At 39.1% G+C, this 20825-nt stretch overlaps 1 long non-coding RNA gene across 1 annotated transcript; it reads right to left on the minus strand.

The window, feature by feature from the left end:
• Nucleotides 1-614: 614 nt before the first annotated feature.
• LOC107034847 (uncharacterized) lies at nt 615-15872 on the minus strand. The gene is made up of 3 exons (XR_012078788.1): nt 15773-15872; nt 1823-2001; nt 615-1107 (listed from the first exon to the last, which is right to left on the minus strand). It is a non-coding gene; the product is annotated as an uncharacterized lncRNA (long non-coding RNA).
• Between the last annotated feature and the right edge of the window lie 4953 nt (nt 15873-20825).

Consider the following 20825-nt stretch of genomic DNA (forward strand, 5'->3'; position numbering starts at 1 on the left):
CTAGCAGAAAGCCTGCTTTCATTTTTTCACCTTTATAGCATCTTTCTCCTGACTTCATCATCACACTTTGGCTCTATCCCTCTCCGTGGGGTCCAGACTTGCCCACTCTGGTTCCTAATCTCCTCAGGTCGTTTTCATTCCCTAAACCTCTCAGTACAACCCACATTAAAATTAATGCATGAACATTTGTTAATTTGAAAAATACATGAGAGATCTACTGCAACTTCTTTGACGCTGGTTTAAGATATTTTCAGACTATTAATGAGTCAGATCGCCCTTCTAAAGGCTTCATCTTGGGAAGGCAGCATCCCCCAGTACCAGCAAGTGTTCTCCCCTCGAAAGTGAGAGAAGCTGGGGAGCTGAGTGCTGTACTGATGGCACAATCCATCAGCAGCGCCAGTTTCTTGAATCACAGACCTGAGAGCTGGCTGCCGTCCCTGTAAAAGACTGGAGCACCTAATATGTTCTGTGCTGATATGTAATAAAATAAACCTTAATTTACGGAGCTCTGCACACTAGTTCTTTGCTTTGGTCCATCAGCCAATGTCCAAGCCCATATTGTGAGTTTACCCACCATAGAATATTTGGTCTATGGACAAGAGAGTTTTCTGATCTTATTTTATCATCAGTTTATTACAAGCATCGTCCAAACTAATTTCTGGTCTGAAGATAATCTCCCACGTTCTCTGCCTTTGTATTAGGGAATATATAGATTCCGTTACACGTTCCAGAGGTCAAAAACAGCAGTGTCCTTAGTAAAGCAGAAGTTCACTTCTCTCCAGGCGCAGGTGGTGGAAGGCTGGCAGGACAGCCAAGCTTTGCAAAGTCATCAGAAGGCCCAGAGCCCTTCCCATTTCTCCGCCCTGCCTAGGTTTCTGCCCTCGGTCACATGGTTCAAGGAAGCTCAGCTCCAACCCACCTTCTCAGCAGCAGGATGAAGAAAGGGACCGAGAAGCAGCAGGATCCTCCTCCCTTTTAAAGTAATTTTCAGAGTCACACGCATCCTAGCTCCTCGCGTCTCACTGGCCGGTGCCTGGTCACGTGGCCACACCTCACTGAATGGGAGACTTGGAAATACAGTCATTGTTTCAGGACCCAGAGGCACAGCTCCATTGTGGATAGAGGCGGGATGATAAAATTAAAAGGCAAAAAAAAAAAAGTTGATTGTAAAAATTTGAGCTTTACAAATCTCTCTTCAACCTCTGTTTTGCTAGCAATACTGACTTTTCTAAAATTTTATCTATTCTTGAATGTCAACAGGACATGCATTCTCCTGATTTTTATTTTTATGATTTTGGGATTTGGGAATTTTTTTAATGTAGCATTTATCTAGAAGGAAGTTATTCAGGAAACTTAAACCAGATTTTTCTGCTTGAGCCTGCAGAGAGGAAAGCTTTTTACAGATTCAGTATTAACACCGCTTATTTGTATATGTTAACCTCATGAGATACCATCACCCCTTGAAGTAAGGAAAGCAGAAAACATGACCTCAGTATTTCTAGCCAGAGACAGCTGGTGTAATGAAAAGTGCACAGCTTAGGGTCCCCAAGGCCTGGGGTGTGGCACTGAATCCTCTCCTCAGCCACATGACCTTTGTCAAGTCAGGTCACCACTCTGCAATTGCTAACAAAGGTGCACGTGGAAATCGGCATGCTCAAGATACTGATTATGTTTTTGATGGCTGAATATAATATGGTGTCTAATGGGACTATTGCTTTAATACTACAGGGAACCTGCACCAAAAGGGATGTGTATATTTCCTTAAAAGCAAATTCAATAAAAACTGTCGATATGATCCTGCTATAATCAGAATAACACTAACCTGAGTATCAAAACTATTTCCACCCCAAACTGTGGTCTTTTTTAGCAGTAGGTGTCGGCTTCATGCTTGCAGTGAGCTACTTCTCTTACTGTTTTTCATGACGGTGCGGAACGGGGGAACCACAAACGTTCTTTCCGGAAATGGGCTACTTCCACTCGTCTCCTCTTTCCATGTCAAGCCTGAAAATCATTAAAGATGTTGGTTCTATTTCTGAAAATTTTGTACTGTAAACAAATGCATCAAAACATAAAGTAATAAAATAGAGTAATCATACACTAGACACATATTTATGAAGAGACAACCATGTGCCAAGCTAATGGGAACTATAAATTAATGGTCTAAAATATAGTAACATATGAAGCATCTGTTCTCAAAGAGGTGACAGGCCAGTGGGCGAGACCATCACATAAACACAGAGCTACAAATGGGCACAAACGTGCATAGCCGGGGGAAAGGTGCTGAGAAGGGGCCACCACCTGCCCTGGAGTGGTGGCTTAGAGGTGAGGGAGGAAGAGAGTCAGGGACACAGTGTAACATGGTGCTTAAGAGGCAGCTTGGGCTCTGGGCTCCGAAAGACTGGAGTCAGAATCACGGCTTTGCTGCATGGTAGCTGGGTGGCAGAAATGAACAATATTACAATTCTTAATAATAGTATGCTAGGTATCTGTCTTTATGTTAGTGTTTCCGAAGTGTCACCACCTTTTCAAGACGCAAGTATGATCCAACTAAGGAAAAAGCCTGTCTCATCTCTCTCTTACTTTTAAATTTCCAGTGAGCCTGCCTCTGCTCCTGAACATATCTGACAAGCTGCACATGGTACCAGAGATGAGAGCAGCGGAGACGGATAAAGGAATGACTGAAGATATTTCAAAATCCCACTTAAACCTTTTTCTGGTGAAAATATGCGAGGAAAAGCTTGACTATGAAATGAAATTCTTTCTTAGCAGATACTTTGAGGATTAGACAGAGAGTAAACATTTACCCTCTTTAACCTCCTACTGATGAGAAATCTAAAGTATGGCCAAATTAGTTTTGGACCAAGCAGTGCACAATTCCCGGCATGTTTTTTCTTTATCACAACAAAGCCTGAGTTGTCTTGAAGGGACCCCCTGGGCTGTGAATGCCAGCATGTAAATGAAGCAGAACTACCTGGAGTCTTTAAACTTGAGGCTTGAAGGAGAGAGAACGGTTCTCAAGAATAAAGTTTGTCCTCATCAAATAGCTACTTCTCATCAAATCAGGGAATGCCAGAGAACGAGCAAACATGAAAAGGAAAATCAAGGGTTTAATCTTGTCAGTCCTTCATCCTCTGCCCACTTTTCAGAAAACAAGATGGACAAAAGAAAAGCAGCAAAGAATCAATAATTTGTCTTTTCCCCTAAAGAAACAGCCTTTGAAAGACCATTCTGACTTTGGTATATAATGATATTTGGGCTTTCTTCTCTTGCTCTTGGTTTGGGGAATTTTGTTTTTGGTTTTTTGTTTGTTTGTTTGTTTGTTTCACGTGAAAGGAATTGTTTTGTTTTCTTGAGCTTTTGTCCCTCAAGTTCATTTCACCCATTTCAGTGTGTTGTAAAACTGACTAAACACTGAACAAATTCAACTAAGAGTTACCAGAGGGTCCTATTTTCGACAGTTGAGATGACTGGTACTAAGGTCTTGTACTCATCATGGGGGGATTGACTCCTCCCCAGATCTTCCTAAAGAAAAGCCAGCCCAGCCTCCGTGAGGCTGCAGCTCCCCATGCACCTCGTGTGGTAAGTCATTTCAGGAAAGCAGGATGTCACACATCTGCTGCTTTTTTCAGCACAAAGGTAATTCGAGGCTAAAGATATTACATACTTGAATCTGACTCATCTTCAAAGCAAGAAAAATAATGTCAATTAAACCACTGATTTTATTTTGTATAACAACATTTTGAAATATGGGCAAGGGTAAACATCTTTCAGAAGGTTGTGTTTGAAGGTGTTTTTTTTATAGGCTGCAAAAATGTTTTGGTCTTTGACTTCAAAATACATGGTACATTTTCATTTGACAACTCAAGGATAGAAAATAAAAACTGCTTTGGTCTAATTGAATTTAATGACTTACCTTGTAAATAGTAAGATGAGTGCAGAAAAGCTGGTGGTGGAGATAATGGTAAAGGTGGTGATGGTGGAGGTGACACTGGTTTTTAATCAATGAGTTGGCTTTTTTTTTATTTGAAAGTTAGGAAATAGAAAATGAACCAGCAAAAAAGCAGCAGGCCTGGGTTACCGTGGAAATTGACAAGACTCAAATTTTGCATTAGAAGCACTTCACAGAGCTAGGTAGTCTGGCCAGAATGTGATCTGTTGAGAGCTAGAACATGATATTTCTATGAGAAACGTAGATGAAACAGCATTCAAAGAACAAGATACTGGAAATACTACAACTGAACCTGTGTTAGAATTTCATTTATTAAATGTATGATCTTGGACAAGCTACTTGACCTCTAAGATTCAGTGTCTACTCAGCAAATGGGAGTAACAGTACCCACCTCAGGGGTTGCTGGAAGGTTTGAAATAATGAATAAATGTAAAGTACTCAGCCCAAAGTAAGCACTGAATAAATATCAGTTTCCTCTCCTCCCTTCCATTTTCCCTCGAGCATTCTCACTTTTTTTCCAATTGAATAGGACTATTTTGATACAAGGATTAAATGTCTGGGAAACACTAAAGCCCGTATTGAATAATCTCACAAACTAATTCAGTATGAGACCATCTTCAATTGCAAAGCCCTTTGTAAGCCACAGACACATAAGACTTAATATGTTAAAAGAATAGAACTTCTTCCGAGACAGGTCTAATGCACAACTAGATATTGGATTGTCTCTGTTCTATCCTATTCGATACATCACCTCCATCATTGGTTCAATCAACATCTGCTCTCAAGAAGAAAAACTGATTAGCTATTACTTCTTAACATATGAAGCTTCAGTCAGAGTTACTAATTTGGAATTAAAAAAGCAATTTTTGGTGTAAGTAACACTTATTCTATCCCTTTCCAAGAGAAGAATGCCTCATCTAATAGCCTGTGTCTCTGAGATAAATGAATGCATTAAAGCTCTTAACACCCCTTTGATGGACTACAAACGGTCACAATACAGGACAACATTTGAACAGTAATGATTTGTGCTTTCTCCTTAAGTGTAAGCTGATTGCAAAGGCTCCTGGACCACACAGAGTAAATAGCTAAAGGGTCATGAATCTTAATAGCTTCCAAATCAGAAAGATCTGCAACTTATACACTCTGACTGGAGTGTGAATGGAATATATAAATATTAACAGGTCTGGCAGAGCCTCTGAAGACAAGCTGTCTAAAATTTCACAGCAGAAGATTGAAGTTGCAGTGTACGGAGCAGACGTGAGGCTCCCGCCTGGAAATGAACTGTCAGCAAGTGTGTAGATACATTTTTCCTGACGCGCTATTTAATATTTGGTGCTGTCTTGACACCCAACAACACTATGTACTGATACTTAACTCCAGTCCATGATCTGAGATTATGAACTTGCAGACCAGGCTCACCTCTGCAAACACTAGGACAGAGCATCCTAGCTTGCGGGTCTCAGGATATAACATTGAAATCAGCACTAAGTCCCTGCAAGACTCTAAAATCAGCTCCATCACCCAAAGACTTGCTTGCTATTGGGATCCACTCTGGTCCTATAACATCCTGTTCTCAGTGGACAGGACACATGGGCACTGATAGATCTAATCAAGATAGATTTTGTGATAAAGAATATGAAACAGAATATATATATAACTAAATCAATATGCTGCATAAAAGAAACTAACACAACATTGTGAATGAACTGTACATCAATTAAACAATTAATAAAAAGAGGGATTTCAGCTTTGTGTTATGAATAGTACAGTGAACAGCAATCAATGAACATTAGTAAAAAAGACAGCATAAAGAATAAAATTCGCTTCTAAAGAAAGAAGTCTATGCTGAACAATAAAGAAGTTCTTGCCTTTACTAACCCGTGGCATCTGGGACAGTGTAAGATCTGTGTACTAACTTTTCTATACTTTTTCCTAAAGCCAGAGACTCTCTAGAACCAGGTATGCAAACCCTGCTTTGCTATTCACAGAGTAAAGGAAAGACAGGAAGAACAGAAATATGAGTACTTCCTAGGAGTAGTGAAGAAAATTTGGTCAAATTAGAAAACAATCCACATTTTATTTCAACATTTGTAAGGGAAACAAAAGTGCATGAGGATATTAATGTTTGTATTGGTTCAAGGATGTTTCTGTTTGTATTTTCATGAAGAGAATGAGACAGTGATTTGAAATGCTTCTGCCTTTTGTTCATCTTGGACAAAAGCAAAGCCAAAACTTTCTCCCTTCCCTCCAAAAAAATAGTATGATCATTATCTGTCCTGAAGTGAGAGAAGTAATGAAGCCCTCAAGACAAAGCAAATACTCATTTGGTTTAAAGATTAATGCGTTTGATTCCTGTTAAAGATTTATCAAAAACTGGTCTTCACCAGTGTGGGACTCTGAAGAGAAATTACTGGAGATTTGTTAGATTTTCAAACCAAAGGTTGTCATGGACAATCAAACCAACAGTCTCATCTACCACCTCGTGACTTAAAGGCAACTTAAAATGAGTAATTATTGCCCTAAAACAATTCACTCTGAAAGCCAAATTTGAATCTAAACAATAGTCTTAGTGTAAGAATCATGATCGCCCCCAACTACACTGGCTGAGGCAGGTCCCAGGAGGTGCTGTCATCTGGTCAGTTATGCGCTGCCTTTCCTACAGGGGGAGCTCTATTTCATAAATAAATGAGCTCCTGGAAAACTGGGCGCACGTCAAACCTGGTCCTTCCACTTAGCTCCAGATACATTTTGTTTTCATCTCCAATAGGTCTTCCAACGAGAATTATTCCTGACACTGTAGTTCTAAATTCCTCTGTCTTTTCCCTCCCTCCTCTAGCCTCTCCGATAAATTGTGGACGAACCCAAGGGGACTCCACCGTAAAACTTTCGTAAAACTAAATAATCCTTTAATAAAAATCAGCCCTTGATTATCTGCTTGCTATATGTGGCTTTTTTGTTTTTTAAAGCTGCTCCGTATCCGTGTGGACGTGTATCAAAGACTGGGGTTTCACCAGCGATTTTCAATCTCCCAAGAAAATTCCAGGTTTACTAAAAAGAGAGAGGTGTTCTGTGGGCGCATGATACCAAGAACAAGCTGGTTAGCCCACGGGTGGCAATCAGAATCCTAGAGTGATTAGCACCTCAGCCGTCCCCAGAATTACAGATCTGTATCATTAGATTTGCACTCCAAAGCTGTCTTCCTTCAGCCTGCAGCCTGCAGATAAAAGAACCGTCCTTGGCAGTCACTGTGGAAGGCTTTGTGTGTCAAATATGGCCATCCAGGGTCACAATGTCCTTCAGTTTTTTTATATTCCCAAACTTTATTTTTGAAATACCTGTCTTTATCCCCCTAACTTCTGAAACTTGCTCCTTTCTATCTGAAGGATGTGAAGGGCACAGGTGTCATTTTTATCCCCAGGTTTAGATTTCTTGACTCTACAAAGACAACTTTAATTGCAACTTTATATGTGGCCTCTTTCAATGTGTACGGGTGCCCTTGTTCAGGATATGGTTGCTAGAATGAAGATTTGTGGATAGTATTATGCTCTATTTCTTAAAAATATAAAAATCAGTGGTCCATTAGCACAGAACTGCATTTCTGAAATTTATGATGGCAGGTCTGTGTATCCCAAACAAAGGTGTTCTTGTGCTGAGGCACTTTCAAAGCCTGCAGAGAACCACCCTCAGCTGAATCACACTTTTTGCCAGTTGCCCCAAATACTCCCTTGGTAGGCAGGCTTTTCACCCCTGCACAAGGCAGATGCTTCGGCAGATGGGGGATGAACTGATAACCGGCTATAATGAGTACTGAAAACATTAGACAAGCTCACAAGTTTCCCACACCATGAAATGGTTTAGAAACACTGAACGAGGTAAAATGTCATACTGCACGGCGGAGTTGAAGCTTTACATTTGGAGGCATGTGAGGGTCTGCTCAAGGGATCCCAGCTGACAAGCTCTATTAATCTACTTTTCTATTTTCCTGTTTTAAATTGGCCAGAATTCAGCTGAATGTCTTCAGCATACCCCGAGACACTGTAGAGTCAGGATGTAGAATTGTATACTCACTCGTAGGCAAAGGGCTTCATAACCCCCCAGGTCCGCGCAGACCTCTGCGGTTCCTCTAGCTGACCATTGTCCTATAAACTCCAGAATAGGCACAAAAGTGACTTGACCGAAAATTAATTATACTTACACATCTCAATATTTTTAGAACCTGTTTGGACCAGAGAGTTTCCAAACTGTGCCACTTCTTTTTATTTTTTAAAATGTACATATTAAAATACCCTTTACAGAGTGCTTTCAAGCATAATGTTCAAGTAGAGAAATACACTGGTTTCCCAGAATAAACCATTAAAACAGTCCTCAAATGTCTAGGTCATGGTACAGGGCCTATATTTACATATAAATTAGACCCAGCACATCAAACCGAAATGTCGTGACTTCTAGATACTGTCATCAAATTCTGCACAAAATCTTTATATTATTCACTTTAATAATTAACATGCCCGAACCTGCATTTACCCCAATAAGTCATCCTAAGAGCATAAGATATTTCACAATACTTAAGATACTTTGTTATTGTTGCTGTTAAGATATTTAACAGTTTTTTTTCACCTTAAACATGGTCAGAAGAAAGTTTGATGATTTTCCCACATTAAGTAACACTAGATACTTATAAGCACAAGGTACCTCAGTTTATCTCAATTTTACAAAGGAGGAAACTAAGGATCAGAGAGAAGAAATGATTTTTCTACCATCACACGGCTAAGACAGACGGAGAAGATCTCCTACTTTACTCAATTCAGTCAAGCAAATAGCCAAAAATGTGGAAATACAAAAACATAACAATTATTTCTAAAAGAAAATTGGAATTCTGAAATTTGTCAAAATCAAAGTCAATTATACTAGATGCGAATAAATGTAGCATCTAACAGTATCAAACAGCGTGGTATTGGCAAAAAACAGACATATGGATCAATGGAACAGAACAGAGAGCCCAGATATAAACCCACACACTTATAGTCAATTAATTTTGATAAAGGAGGCGAACAACGGAGGAAAAAATAGCCACTTCAGCAAGTGGTGTTGGGAAAACTGGACAGCAGCATGTAAATCAATGAAGTTAGAAGACTCCCTCACACCACACACAAAAATAAACTCAAAATGGCTTATAGACATAAAAATATAAGACACTATAAACCTCCTAGAAGAAAACATAGGCAGAACATTTTCTGACATAAATCTTAGCAATATCCTCCTAGGGCAGTCTACCCAGGGAACAGAAATAAGAGCAAAAATAAACAAATGGGACCTAATTAAACTTATAAGCTTTCGCACAGCAAAGGAAACCATAAGAAAAACAAAACAACAACTTATGGAGCGGGAGAAATATTTGCAAATGATGACACTGACAAGGGCTTAATTTTCAGAATTTATAAGCAGCTCATATAACTTAATATGAAAAAAACGAGCAACCCAATCCAAAAGTGGGCAGAAGACCTAAACAAGCAACTCTCCTGTGAAGACATACAAATGGCCAATAGACACATTAAAAAATGCTCAATATCGCTAATTGTCAGAGAAAAGCAAATCAAAACTACCGTGAGGTATCATCTCACACCAGTCAGAATGGCCATCATTAAAAAGTCCACAAATGACAAATGCTGGAGAGACTGTGGAGAAAAGCCTCCTACACTGTTGGGGAGAATGTACTTTTGGAGCAGCCGCTACAGAAAACAGTATGGAGATTCCTCAAAAAACTAAAAGACTTACCATATGATCCAGAATCCCATCATTCTAAGTGAAGTAAGCCAGAAAGAAAGAAAATACCATATAATATCACTCATCTGTGGAATCTCAAAAAAAAAAAGACACAAATGAATTTATCTACAAAATAGAAATAGAATCACAGTTACAGTAAACAAACTTATGGTTACGGGGGTGAAGGGAGTAGGAAGGGATAAATTGGGAGCTTGAGATTTGCAAATACTAACTACAATATATAAAACAGATAAACAAGAAGTTTCTTCTGTATGGCACAGGGAACTATATTCAGTATCTTGTAGTAACCTATAAAGAAAAAGAATGTGAAAACAAAAAAAAAATTTTAATAAAATAGTATCCAGAGGGTCATCACTAAACTGTCATTGCAAAAAGCTATAACATCCAATTGATTCCCTTCTTACTAAGAAAAAACTTTATGGTCACCCTCACAGTGTGGTTAAAAATTAAATAGTCTTTCAATATCATTCTTAATTATATTAGACTATCCTAAAGGCAATGTTTATTTTGACATGAATGTTAAAAACAAGTTTGGCCGAAAAACAATATGGCAAAGGAGTTGGAACATGGAGATGGAGTAAAAGGTTCTTATAGCTATGTCTTAAGAAAGGTCATTCAAGAAAAAGTAAGAGGCTGGAGGAATAACTCTCCCAGACTTCAGACAATACTACAGAGCTATAGCCATCAAGACAGCATGGTATTGGTACAAAAACAGACATATTCACCAATGGAACAGAATAGAAAGCCCAGAAATGAACCCACAAACTTTTGGTCAACTAATCTTCAACAAAGGAGGCAAGAATATACAATGGAATAAAGACAGTCTCTTCAGCAAGTGGTGTTGGAAAAACTGGACAGCAGCATGCAAAGCAATGAAACTAGAACACTCCCTTACAGCATACACAAAAATCAACTCAAAATGGATCAAAGACTTAAACATAAGACAAAATACAATCAACCTCCTAGAAGAAAATATAGGCAAAACATGATCTGACATACATCTCAAAAATGTTCTCCTAGGACAGTCTACCCAAGCAATAGAAATAAAAGTGAGAATAAACAAATGGGACCTAATGAAACTTACAAGCTTCTGCACAGCAAAGGAAACCGTAAGCAAAACAAAATGACAACCTATGGAATGGGAGAAAATTTTTGCAAAAGATGAAACTGACAAAGGCTTAATCTCCAGAATATATAAGCAGCTCACATGACTTAATAAGAAAAAAAACAAACAACTCAATCCAAAAATGGGCAGAAGACCCAAACAAGCAATTCTCCAAGGAAGAAATACAAATGATCAAAAGGCAAATAAAAAAATGCTCAATATCACTAATTATCAGAGAAATGCAAATCAAAACTACAATGAGGTATCACCTCACACCAGTCAGAATGGCCATCATTCAAAAATCCACAAACGACAAATGCTGGAGAGGCTGTGGAGAAAAGGGAACCTTCCTACACTGCTGATGGGAATGCAGTTTGGTGCAGCCACTGTGGAAAACAGTATGGAGATGCCTCAAAAGACTGGGAATAGACTTACCATGTGACCCAGGAATCCCACTCCTGGGCATATATCCAGAAGGAACCCTACTTCAAAATGACACCTGCACCCCAATGTTCATAGCAGCACTATTTACAATAGCCAAGACATGGAAACAGGCTAAATGTCCATCAACAGATGACTGGATAAAGAAGAGGTGGTATATTTATATGATGGAATACTATTCAGCCATAAAAACCAACAACATAATGCCATTTGCAGCAACATGGATGCTCCTGGAGAATGTCATTCTAAGTGAAGTAAGCCAGAAAGAGAAAGAAAAATACCATATGAGATCGCTTATATGTGGAATCTGAAAAAAACAAAAACAAACAAACAAAATAAACAAAACAGAAATACAAAACAGAAACAGACTCATAGACATAGAATACAAACTTGTGGTTGCCAAGGGGGTAGGGGGTGGGAAGGGATAGACTGGGATTTCAAAATGTAGAATAGATAGACAAGATTATACTGTATAGCACAGGGAAATATACACAAGATCTTATGGTAGCTCACAGAGAAAAAAATGTGACAATGAATATATGTATGTTCATGTATAACTGAAAAATTGGGCTCTACACTGGAATTTGACACAACATCGTAAAATTATTATAAATCAATAAAAAATGTTAAAAAAAAGAAAGGTCATTCAGTGATATGTTCCAGGAGCCTTAAAAATATTCATTCCCTTGACCCAGCAAATCAACTTCTAAGAATGTATCTTAATTAATAATTCTAATTTTGAGACAAAGTTATTTGAGCATAAATGTTTACTAATGTATTATTTACAATAGTGAAAACTGAATAAAACCTAAATGACAAAACATAAAACAATGATTCCACAAACTGAAGTAATATATCTAATGAGTAGACCATGTAGTTAAGCAAAATGGTAATTTAAGTATACTGCATAATAGCATGCAATGCATACAGTATATATTAAGTTTTTAAAAGATATAAAAATATACATACAGAATGCAATATAATATAAACAATGTCATGTAAAACTTACTGAGAACAGATTGGGAGGCAATTGACAAAAATATAATTAAGGAGTGAGTTTATGAGAGAGTTTCTATTCTTCTATTTTTAGGCATTTAAATTTTTTGTAATGATGATATTTGAAAATTATAAATCTTTTTTAAAATAAAGGAAAGGAAAGGCCACTTTTAGTTCTAGTAAAGGAGAACTCAGTAATTAAAACCAACCCCTTTGCTGAGGACAATAAAAAGCTGAATCAAGTATAAAAACATTGGCTTGAAGGCATCAGAGACTTGACAAAACAGTGAAGAATAACTGAACTCAGATCTTGGAAAGCATGTAAATGCAAAGAAGTGGGCTTTTCCTCTGGATTGGCTTTTGCCTGAGGACAAGTTCCAGAAGAGGCTGTTGAAAGCAACCCAGAACTGTTGACAGTCTCTTCACCTAGTGGGATAAATCTGGAGTCCAGGTCTGCTGAGTTCAGATAAATCCGTAGTGTCTTGGGCTGGAATTCCAAAGACCTGCACCGTATGCATAAGGGAAAATTGTAAGTAAGCCAGCCCTCCCAGGCTACTTACAACCAGAGATGACCAGACACGCAAAGATAGGAGACCACACGAGCAAAACCAAGCAAAAACAACAGAGTGAAACAGATGTACAGAAGCTCTAGATATCAGAGTTTTTAAAGTAAACCTGCTTGCCGTGTTTAAGGAGCTAAGAGACAAAATTTCATATTCAGCAGAAAGAAACTCAGAGAATACAGAGAAGATTTAAACTATAACCAAAATTATGAACTAACAGATTTAGTAGCCTATTAGATACAATCAAACAAAAATTAGTGAACTGCAATAAAATTCAGAAGAAACTAACCAGAATAAAGCACAGAAGACAAAAGAATAGAAAACACAGAACCAAGTGTACGAAACAGAGAATACGTATATTCAACGTGCATTTAGTTGGAGTCCCAGAAAGAAAGGAGAGTAAAGGGCAGAAACAACGTTAAAACATAATAGCACAAACTTTCCACACTTGATGAAAAATATCAACCCATAGATGTAAGAACTCTGTCCGAAAACGAAATGAAGGAAAACAGGATTTTGCTGATTCGGTTCTCATACCAATGCGCTGTCCAACCTTGGCCAAGGCATTTTAATCTCCAGAGATGTCTGGTTTATCACTTGTGAGGAAAAAAAAGGGGGGGGCACTGGATTAATTATATAATTTCTAGCAATTTATCAGATATGTTTCTAAGAATAGCTATTATTGTCGACAATAATCTTTATTGTATTGTAATTGTAGGGAGATTACACTGCCCAGAAACATATCCTAAATCAATGGGCAGTGTTACAAGCTTGCATTTCTACTGGTCTGTAAAATCCTACTGCAGACGTGTTTTGGATTATCCAACAAAACCAGGTTATTTTATCTTGAAAAATATTAACAAATTGTATGCTACCTGATACCTCAGATGAATAAGAAGCAATTTCCAGCCTTTAACAGGGTAACATAAATTAGAATTGTTTATTATACTGTATTACTGTCAACTGACCAAAAATGAGGCTAAGGTACACAGAACAAGAAAGTTTTGATGAAAGAAATCACTAGATGAACAATAGAGCTAGCAGCATAAATACAAAAATAAAAATATGATTATGAAATATTCCAAATTTATCTAAATTCTGATAGTCAATTTAAATATAAAATTATAAAATTAATCAGTGGCAGTTCATTAACAGTACCAAGTTGTCAACAGAAGAACAAAAACTGAAATTACAAGAATAGTAATGGTTCACCAGCAAATGATTGAGGACAACTTCCACAATCCTTAAATCATCTCTTGGTCTTTAAAAACGATAGAGGAAACAGAAAAGGGAAAAAAAAAACAGGCAGAAACCACAAATAAATGCTATCAATATTCTACTTGCATGCCATAGGCAACGTGGCTTTTGTACGTGTCTACTTAAGTAAGAACTGTGAACCAAGAATTCACCGCATTCTTGAGCTAAAGATAGGTGAAATATTTCTATAATGAAAGCTGGCTAACTTTCCACTAAACTAGTTTTTTTCCCCATTTTCCTATCATCTTCTTTTTTTTTATTGAGTTATAGTCAGTTTACAATGTTGTGTCAATTTCTGGTGTACAGCACAATTTTTCAGTCATACATGAATATACATACATTCATTTTCATATTCTTTTTCACCGTGAGCTACTACAAGATCTTGCATAAATTTCCCTGTGCTATACAGCATAGACTTGTTTATCTATTCTATATTTACCTGTCAGTATCTACGGATCTCAAACTCCCAGTCTGTCCCTTCCCACCCACCTTCCCTGGCAACCACAAGTCTGTATTCTATGTCTGTGAGTCTGTTCTTGTTTTATATTTAAGTTCTTTTGTCTTCTTTTTTTTTTTTTAGATTCTACATATGAGTGAGAATGTCATTCTAAGCAAAGTAAGCCAGAAAGAGAAAGAAAAATGCCATATGAGATCCACTAAACTAGTTTTAACATTTACTGATCCCTTATGATCAGTTTTTAGAGCCGTTATAAATAAGAAACTTATTATATGTTGCATTATAAATCGGGAGAGTCGCTAGACTTTCTTAAATTGATGACTCAAAGGTGATTTGGTGAGGTTTTTTTTTTCAATTGCGAAAAATAGAAATAGAAATCCTACCTGATTTCTAATATTTTATGAAATGCGTATTGAATGCTTCTCTCTGGTAAACATCAGCAGGGTCAGCGTATAAGTTATTCCCTAATATTCAGACTCAGGCTGTGAATGTTAAATTCTGATTCCATCCTTCATGTCTCTCTCCCTCACCACTGGCAGTATCTGTTCAGCCCATCCCCATTTCCTCTGATGATGAGGAGATTGAAATTTGGCATTTCCTGGCTTTCCTGAAGCACTGAGTTTGCCAGATCTGCTCCAGGTCCAGTAGGTCTGACTAATCATGCAAATTTGCAAAAAATTAAAAAGTTCTGCAAAATGTCTGGACTAAGTTCAAGAACACTGGGTTGTCTCAAGCTAATAATAGTATCAGGGGTAGGGGAAAGCATTGAAGCCAAGCAGATAAGCAGGGTTAGGGTCCTTTAAAGTCATGTATGTAGAATCTGGTTCACACACAGGTATCGTCTATGCAAACCCACATGCAGCCCTGCAGGATCAGTAATGCGAGCAGCTGACATCCAGCAGCAAACCCAGTGCGGTTGCAGCACGGCTCTAACTCTGCACTTCATTCCAGAATGCTACCCCTGCCAAGTAGCGTGCTTAAGGGGAAAAGTCAGGGATCGGTCCTCTCAACTAAGAATATTTCACATGTAAAATGAACGGTAACAAGTTCAAAGCACTCAAGTAAACCCCATAGCAGTAGCCGGCACATAAAAGTTGGGGCACTGTACACGTGGTCCAAACCCTTCAGGCCTCAGGGGGACTCGCTGGTTCCCTCCTGACTGCAAGGCACTGTGCCTGCAGGGGGCGTTGCTGGTGAGAGAGTGTCTCAGCCTTTCTTACCTGGTTCAACGTGGGTATTTCCTCAGCTGCCCATTGTGTAGGGTTCAGTCAACTTGTTCCTAGATTTCTCTCAGAGGAAACTGATCCATGTGTAGCTTCACATTCGGTGAATCTGAGGAGGAAGGAGAAGCAGTAGGTGCTCAATAAACATTTATTTAATTAGAGGAAAAACACATTATAAAATGTATGATATATGAAGTTTTAAACAGAAGTTCAATAGTGAAAAATCAAACTGGTCAGTTTACCAAGCAATCTTCTGATTTTATATTGTTTTCACTGAGCTATTTGTGACAAAATGAAAAAAAAAACAGCTTTTGTCAGTAATTCTGAAGTAGAAACTAAAATCCAAAGAGCGAAGGATCCTCCTATCTAGTTTTCGGTTTTGTCTTGTTTTATTATTATTCGAATATCTTCCAAACTTTAGAGGGTATCAAAATCACCTAAAGAGGCTGTCAAAACACGGATTGCTGGACCTCTCCCGTTCTCCCGAGTGGTGATTCCAAACCTCAGCTTCTCTCTCCAAGCTCCCTTTCCCCCTCTTTCACTCTCAGAAGAAGACTTCGCCCCCAGCTTCACTGAGAGAACCAAGCCACAGGTCAGCCTCTCTCTCAATCTCTTCCCCTTTTTCTTCTTTTTCACAGAGCAAACTAGTCTTTTTGGGTTCTGTGGCAGCGCACCTCTAAGACGGACCCCGGTGACCCCTGCCTCCTGGTACCCACACCTTTTGTAGCTCCTCCCACGTTGTACCAGGATTCATCTCTATGAACAGAAGGGGTGGTAAGTGATGGCATTACTCCAACACTAGGTTACAAAAGGCACGGCAGCTCCTATTTGGGCTTTTACTTCCTTGCTCTCCCTTGGATCACTTGCCCTAGGTGAAAGCTTGTCACAGGCAGCCCTGTGGGGAGGCCCACGTGGTGAGGAATGTAAGCTTCTTGCCAGCAGCATGGAAGCAGCTGCTCCAGCTCTAGTCAAATCTTCAGAGATGGTAGCTCTGGCCACCAGCTCAAGTGCAACCTCCCGATAGACCTTGAGCCAGAACCACCAGCTAGGCAGCTCCCAGACTCCTATACCCCAGAAACTGTGTGAGATGATAAATGTCTCTCATATAAGCTGCTACATTTTAAGGTAATTTGTTACACAGCAGCAGGTTACTAGTGCAGAGTCTAAGATTAAACCACCCACCTCTCCTTGCACCTTCAGAGGTTTTGCCAGTTCATCTCTTGCACCCTATATTTCAACTTTTTCTATTCCACCTCCCTCCCTATATGAAATTGCTCAAGTCTCCTTTTTCTCAAAATAGACAAAAACCACTCTTTCATCCCTTCTGACCTCTCTTAATGCGTCCCTCCCTCTCTCCTCCTCTTCACATCAAAATTCACCAAAAGATGGCTTGCCAGCCACAGTTTCTCTCCGCCCCTCACTCTTCCACCTTCAGCCGTCTGCCATTCACATGCCCAACCTCACTAAAGTTCTCACAGGGCTTCTAGAGAGCGCCATGGTGCCACGGGCAATGGCTTGGGAAGGAGTTTGGATTTCGTTCTAAGGTCAGGGAGAAGCAGACAGCAGGCAGGCAGCCAACTGCGGCGGTGAGAAGCACACGCTTCGCAGCCAGACGGCCCCGGGGAAGCAGAAGAGCAGCTGCAGAGAGGGCCGAGGCAGCAGGCGGGCGAGGACTGGTGCCGACTGGCTCCAGGGCTGTGGCGGAGGAGCTGGAAAGAAAGACTGAGAACATGTACTTTTTTTTGGCGGGGGAGATTGAAACAATAGAACTTGCTGATGGATTGCTTATGGGAGCTGAAGGAAAGGAAGAAATTGAAAATGACTTCCAAGTTTGGGGCTGGAGTAATGGGTGGCAGCTGATGATCCTGTTAAGATGTAAGACTTGCGGAGAATAGGTTGGGGGGCGGAAGGGTGAAAATGAAGTTTTGGCATTATGTATGAAAAGCCTAGCAGACATCCAGATGGAGAATCATGAAATAAATGGAATGTGTGGAATAGTACACTGACCACTACCAACTCCTGTCCATTTTTTAAATATGACAAGTGAATTCAAAAACATCTATCAGAAACTGCTCATTGTCTGTATATTACAGCAGCTGTAAAGAAACTAGTTTCCATAGTTCAGCAGTTCTTGAAATCTTCATTTACAGAGTTTGGTTCCTACTTCTTGAAATTAAGGCTCAGCCAGGGTTTAATATTACATGAGCAATCAAACACAGCGACAGAGTTCAAAATCGGTGACTTGCAGAAGCAAAGTCTGCAGGGATTTTAGGCTTCTGATTAAAATATACTGACAGCACATAATTTGGGGTTAAGTTTATCTCACATTCTGGTCCCATAACTTTAGCCCCAGAGGAGAAACCAGACCCAGCATATTAAGCATCCATCAGGGAGCCTGAATACCAAGATCTAATTTGAGTAAGTCTTTTATTGGATCACCACATCCTAACACTCAGGCAAAAATTTTAAACTCTTTCAGAATGAGAGCAGCAAGCACAGTAAAAGCAGAAGAAATAAAGTAAGTTAAAATAATAAATAATGCTAGAAGGAAGGACAGCAACAAGAACTACTCAAAGACATAGCAAAAATAAATCATTGTGATCAGAAATTCATTTTTAAAAATACCAAATGGTGGGGAGGGTATAGCTCAGTGGTAGAGCATATGCTTAGCATGCATGAGGTCCTGGGTTCCATCCTCAGTCCCTCTATCAAAAATAAATAAATAAGTAAATTAATTAATTAATTAATAACTTGAAAGATATATCAAGAGCTAGCAGGTCACTGCTAGACTGTTTGAATACAATTTAGCTTAAGTGAAGCATAAGATGGCCTGGGGGAACGAGGTGACGAAGATAAAGAGGAGGAGAGGGAAAGTCATCAAAGCCTTTGAATGGCAAATAAGAGAGCTCACTCTGATCAGAAAGGTCACAGGATGCCACCAGAGGTGTTTAGTAACAGAGGTGACATGTGCAGACCTCCATTTCACACGCGTTGCTTTGGCCACTTTTGGGAAGGTGGATCCTGGAGCTTAAGACTCTAGGGCAAGGAGCCTTTCTTGCACTTATCATAAATCCACGCCCTGTAACCGCAGAATAGACACCTGGGCTCTTACTTGGACCCCATTCATTCGTGTTGCAGGTTTACTTACAAGAAATTTGAATACTTGGTTTCCTAGACCACAGAAGATTGGAAATAGCAAATCAGTAGGGGATTGAGGAATACTGCTATAAATGCAAAGATGTAACAGGTAATAACTTAACAAAAGAGCAAACAAAGAAACAAGTAAGCAGATAAAAACACAGACACTTGAAGTTATTCAGCAGAAAGGCTTGCAAGCTCAGCAGGGAGACCTTGGTGTACAACAGCAGTTGTTTACGATGATGATATTCACTGAGTTCCTTCTATCTGCTGGGCACTGTGTTTCCACAGATAAAAGGATAAATTAACCAGGAAGTGATAAAATGCGTATTTGGAAAATTTCCTTTAAAATGATTTTTTAATGCCTTTATTTGGATGATTAGCTTGGGTAGAATGCTTCATTCCCTTACAATGAAAATTTGTAAAGTGATTTTCTTTCTGTTTTTCTTTCAAGACCATTTAATAAAATACGGTTAATCTGAGTAAAGACTATGAGCAGATTTTAAAATGGAGATAACAGCCAATATTCTATAATAACTGTAAATGGAGAATAACCTTTAAAAAACTGTGAATCACCATATTGTACACCTGAAACTTACATAAAATTGTACATCAACTATACTTCAATTAAAAAACAAGATGGAGATAAACTCTCTCGAGGTAAAAATGAAGAAAAGAATAAGACATAATCCCCACACCGTCATTCACAACTGTGGGATTAAGGCAAATCACTTGCATAGCTGAAATCTTCGCTTCCTCACCAGGCAAATGGAGATAATCCTGTCTGTCAAAGTGTTACTGTGACATTCAAATAAGTAGTAAATAAGAAAGGACATTCAAACTATAAAGCATCATGTAACTATAAAGTGATAACAGAAATTTTCAGCTCATCAAGAACATCCCTCCAAGCCTATCACTGCTTGGGAATTTTCTCCTGCGTTGCTACCGCCACCAACATCACCTCCCCTCACCACTCTAGCCAGGTCCCTTACCACGAGCGGTGCCACCCCGGTGCTCCGCCACTGTTCTCTCTACCTGCCACCGCCACCCAGAGACAGCCAGGGTAGCTTGGAGACAGGGATGATAACTGCGGGATGCAGGTCGTTAGTACAAAACCTTCTAGTCATAGATGACTTGCCCTCGTGTTTCACTGAGTTGACAGAGACTAATCTCTATCAGTACAACTAAATGTTGGTTATCCGCATGCTTCAAACTGTAAAGATACTGTGCGGAAGCAAGACATTTAACCTGGGACCTGAAATCTGAGCAGTCACCCGTTACGAGCCAAAATTCACATGTGGATAAATTATGAACGTCTCTCTCTTTGTTCCCTGCTTCTTCTACTTCTTTCTGCCTTCCTCCATCCTTATTCCCAACGAAGGAGTCCATGAAGATCGGAATTTCATTTATTTCAGTGAATCTATTACTTCTACATAATACCAGTGAATAACCATATTTTAAGTAAGCATTTTAAATTGTATTAGCCACCTGAGGATAATGCTTATTACCCTATTATTCATCCTATAATATCTTGCCCATTTTTGAGCAGAAATCTCCTGTCTTTAGCCATCGAGCTTATCCTCAGAGACTTTTAACACAAATATAATCATACCTATTACCTCCTGAAAAATCATTCAATCCTCTTCACTGTTCTGTGAAAAATAGGCCAAATTTTTTAACACAGTTCAAGGTACTGCATGACTGATACCTCTCCAAACTTACCTCTCACCCCTCCTCACCTTTATGCTTCACGTTCTAGCTTCAACGAACTCCTTTAAGTTCCTCAATTGCACCTCCGACTCGTGTGTATACTGTTACCTCTATCTTCAACATACTTTTCCCTTCACATTTTATCTGGCAAGTTCCTATTGATCCAACAGGCTTCATCTGCAATGTCACTTCCTCCAGAAGG

The sequence above is a fragment of the Vicugna pacos genome, chromosome 12, assembly GCF_048564905.1.
Source record: "Vicugna pacos chromosome 12, VicPac4, whole genome shotgun sequence".
Classification (NCBI taxonomy): Eukaryota; Metazoa; Chordata; class Mammalia; order Artiodactyla; family Camelidae; genus Vicugna; species Vicugna pacos.